Source organism: Engraulis encrasicolus, chromosome 9, assembly GCF_034702125.1.
Source record: "Engraulis encrasicolus isolate BLACKSEA-1 chromosome 9, IST_EnEncr_1.0, whole genome shotgun sequence".
NCBI lineage: Eukaryota > Metazoa > Chordata > Actinopteri > Clupeiformes > Engraulidae > Engraulis > Engraulis encrasicolus.
This window is the reverse complement of record NC_085865.1, coordinates 18,151,762-18,156,525: the sequence shown is the minus strand read 5'-3', so window position 1 is coordinate 18,156,525 and position 4,764 is coordinate 18,151,762. Positions and strand designations below refer to the sequence as shown.

At 43.2% G+C, this 4,764-nt stretch overlaps 1 pseudogene; it reads left to right on the top strand.

The window, feature by feature from the left end:
• The first annotated feature begins 2,682 nt into the window (after positions 1–2,682).
• Positions 2,683–4,551, top strand: LOC134455040 (uncharacterized; annotated as a pseudogene).
• Positions 4,552–4,764: the final 213 nt, after the last annotated feature.

Genomic DNA, 4,764 nt, shown 5'->3' with positions numbered 1-4,764 from the left:
TTTGTCAGCATAATCAGAGCTGGATGCCTGCCAATGTATATTACATTACACTTAGCTGACGCTTTCATTTATTCAAAGCGACTTACAGTTATTATTTTTCAGGGTATTGGTTACAGTCCCTGGAGCAATGTGGTGTTAGGTGCCTTGCTCAAGGGCACTTCAGCCATGGATGGAGATGTAGGGAGAGGTCAGGGGGGATTCAAACCTGCAACCCCTAGATTGAAAGACCAACTCTCTAACCACTAGGCCACAGATGCCCCCATGTATAATGGATGTATAATCCTCCCTTGTAAGTGCTAGGTATGGTTTTCTGTCGGTTTTTCGAGCATTCCACAACATAGCTAGCAAGAAGACTGGTCAGATCTGATTGTCTGGTAGCTTGAACATGAACCAATCCTGTGAAAAGTTGCGAGAAGGTTCTTATGAAGGCTTTTGCAGTGGGAAGCATCATATGCAATGGTGTTCGCCTTATTCCGCGTTGAATCTTATGCACAAGCATTTGAAAGAGGCAGTGAAGTTGTGTACTCTTGTGATCTCTGACACACTTCTCCTCTTCTAGTGGGGGCTCCTCTCTGTGTTGACTGTTGCAGTGTATGTGCTGTCCTGTCCTCTGACTGTGTGGAAATGTTAGGTTTACATTTATAGTGACTGTTCCTTATTCTTAACAATGACCTAATAGGCAAGCACATGGCCGAGTTCTTCAGAATAGGGAAAAGACCTGGAACATGACCTTGACCTTGACCTTTTAAGGACTATACTGACACTATACTGACACAAAATATTCATGGCAATATCAGCAAATAACTCCTCATACCATAATTGAGAATTTGTTTCTCATTTTTACAATGAAAGTCTATTGACATTCTTCACAATAGCAAATTTGACCTTGGCAATGACCTTTTAAGGTCACAATCACACATTCTCCTCATGAAATTGTCAGAAATGATTTCCTCTCCAAAAATTGGTCAGAATTGATGTATGGCATGTGTATAAACAGTTTAAAAGTAAAAAAACACAGGTTTTTGTCATAGGCGATGGCGGCCATATTTGGCGGCCATATTGTGAAAAATCTGGCACTATGGTGGACGAGCACCTCCGTGATTTTTAATGTCTAGGAACCCAGTAACTCAATTCCAGTGAGAAACGCCCCCAACTCAAAATTGCGAACGGGTCTACATGGATGGTCCAGGACTACCATCCATTGTCGGAGGACTGGTAAGCGACGATATGAAAATAAATATGAATCCCACAGCGCGGTTATACAGGGTTGCCAGACGAGACTGATCATTTCCAGCCTAAAAACAAATGCTCAAAACCCGCGTGGAAACACTAAATGCCACACAATTTGAAATATATTCTATTGATGTCTAGCCATAAATCTGCAGAGAAACCCACCCAAATGCTATTGCAACCTTTTTTTGACCAGAGACGGTCATCCAAAGCAGCCCAATCTTGCCCTATTTGGCAACACTCCCGGCGAACATTACATCCGCGTTCCCATGAACCTATCAGAAGGAAGACAGGCGTCTTCAGATTCCAACCCCATCATGCACTGCTTTACATTTCCATCTGCCCACCGTCACAAAGATGGAAGGGGTATATATACTGTACCCCTTGCACTATGAAATATGGCGTCTACTCAAGAATTAATTATGGCATTTACATTTGTCCGGAATTACCGACTTCGACTGGTCTAAAATCCAGGGCTGGTGTCAGCGCAAGGGGGCCGGTCTAAATTGCGTTAGGGCCGCGGCGGCCCACCGGGCATTTGCCCGGTATCACAGAATGCCAGTCCGAGCCTGACTCCACAATTAACTGTTTTTTTGAAAAATGTCTCTTTATTGGTTTTATAATTTTCTATGGAGAAAACTGTTATTGTAAAATGGTCCGTGTACGTGGTGGCCATTCGATTTCTGTTTTGAAATCAGAAAACGGAGAACGGGCCGTCTCCCGTTTCCCGTCTTGGAGTCGGAGAACGGGAAACGAGGGACGAATCGATTTCCGATTTTCGATTTCAAAACGGGAAACGAGAAACGGGTCCTTTTCTGAAATCCACTTACATGCTCATCAATGGGTGTTCGGGGAAATAAAAATTGGGGCAATTTTCCATCACTGATTTTGCATTTATATCTTTGTGTTCCCCTCCCCCGGAAGACATTTTGATGAACTTGAACTTGAGAGGGGGCAGACATTGTGGCTGAGTTATCATTGAGTAGCCAGTCTCTTGAGCGCCCCATCTTTTGATTAAGCATATCTTCATTAAGCATGTCTCTTGATATTTATGGAGATTTTATTAGAAGTAGGAGGTGCAGTGGCATGTCATGCACAGACATTGCCACTGATTTAAGCAGCGAATTCGGAGGAATTAGGGGATTTTCTCCCCGAAATGTTCGACGGTGGTGTTTGGAGCAGGGACTGCTGAGGGAATTCTGTCCCGATAGCCGGCTAGAGGCTGAAGTCTTCCAGGGGATATCGGAGGTAGGTGGTGTCGAGTTAAGCTGGGCTTACACTGTGCGACTTCTGCCACGATTTGGCACTCGCACGACTTTTTGGGAGTCGGGCCGAGCTTAATACCCACGAGTGAAAATATCGCGCAGTGTATGCCCGGCTTTACACATGGCCTACTGGGCTCCCAGTGCACAGAGTTGTGTGAAACAATTAATTCTCTTTCCTAAAGGATCACAATGTGTTAGAGTTTTTGGAATTTTGGAATGATATTTGAACTATCCTCTATTCCTCTATCCACCATTTTCAGACCAGCTGTGACCAGCTATGGCTTGTGGGACCAAGTCCGTGTGGACTGCGGGCGGGAGTTTTTCCTGGCGCTGTACATGCAGGAGAAGCTGGCAGACTACAGACAGACCGCCATACCTGCAAACTCCATCCACCAGGGTAAAATATATAACTTATCACCATCTTCATTGTCCATATTCTTTTGTACAAACACAACACCACCAAAAATTGATCCAGGGAATTCACTCATAGGTGCCGGAAAGGGTGATGCAGTGGTGCATTTGCATTCCCACTTTTGGGCTCAAATGAGGCTCTCTCAACTTCTACTGCAGACAAATGAGTGGAGTTAAGAAATAAATAATGAAGAAAAAAAAAAAACGCACCACCACTTTTAAACTGGTTCCGGCGCCCTTGAATTCACTCATTAACGGTCATTCAATACCATGACACTGACACATAAGGTACCAACCAGCCAAATGCTGGTAAAACTTGAGTCTGACTGGTAATAATTTCAGTGAAACTAATAACCATTTATTCTGCACAGAATCACACCATTGAAAGGATGTGGGTGGAGGTAAATCAGAGAGTGGACTATCCTCTAAAGACAGCCATAATTCAGGCACTGGACCAGGAGTCCATTGCCATTGACGACCCCCTGGAGAAATTCTGTGTGTCTTCACTGACATGCCACGTTGCCAGGATTGGCTTGGCAAATTTTGTCGAGGCATGGAATGCCCACAGAATTCCAGGTAGTCTCATTTATTCACAATTATACAGCTATACAGCTGAAAGGGGGTGGTGCTTATTTGCCATTGGGGCATTAGTCCATTTTTTCCTTAATACTAATGGGGGTGTTGTCAGGCTTAAGATGAGGTCAAGGGGGCGTTGGGGGGCTTGTGATTAGGCCAAGAGGGCGTTTAATAAAAAAGGTTGAGAATCAGTGCTGTAGCATGTGAGGACTGTTCTTTTCTTTTTTTTTAGAAATCACATCTTGCTGATTATGTTGTCGACTTCAGTTCGGATGACAGTGTGTGATAAATGCAATGTAAAGTAAGGATGCCCTCATTTTACAGGGAAGGGCATACCAAATGCCCTGTGTGGGGAAGGCTGTCCCGCAAAGGTTACAGAGGACCTCTTACCCAATGCCGAAACTGCAGCTGACATGTACCTGCAGGAGGTTGGCACAGCACTGACCAGGGAGTCGACATTTGGTAGCGACCCATTTCAAACCGAGGAAGCCCGGAGTAATGCCGCAATGGCATTCAACACAATTGTGGACCCCACATCATTGCTGCACAGTGCAGTTAATCATAATTATACACCACTGCAGTCTGCACTGCAGTTCCTGATTGATGTAACCCGACAGCACGCCACATAATGTTATTTGTGTTAATTGTTATTAATTGTTTATAATATTTGTTAGTGACATTCTTTGATTTTTGTTTTTTTCTGAACCTGTTACTTTTTTGTCTGCATACTGACGATAAACTGCCTGAACTGCATAAGTGTCATGACTCATGAGCTTTACACTGTAAATTGTTTGATCCATTTTAAATTATTTTGGTGAGATTAAAGTAATGGAAATGCAGTGCAATACCTTACATTATTGTGCAAAGACAGTAGTGTAACCAGTAATGCATTACAGTTTTGGAGTAAGTTGCCCAACACTGCAGAAGAGTAAGTGTCAATCTTTGACTCACAATCACACTCTGTTGAACTGTGTCATCACTTACAGTTGTACATACTGGGTTCAGAGCAGCATGCATTGCAATGTGGACTGCATTACTTAGAAATAACAGTTTTTATGGAAATTTCACTTTTTCCACATTGACCACATCTATTTATGAAAAGTCATCAAAGACTAAGCGAATGAATTAGGCAGTTCATGTATTATAAGATGTTTAACATTGAATGGGGTCAAATACACGGCAAGGACAATAGGAGGTAATGCACCTGACTGGAATCCGACAGATTGAAACAATGGCCACCCTAACATTTACATTTTACCATGTTTTTATTTTCCATGTTTTT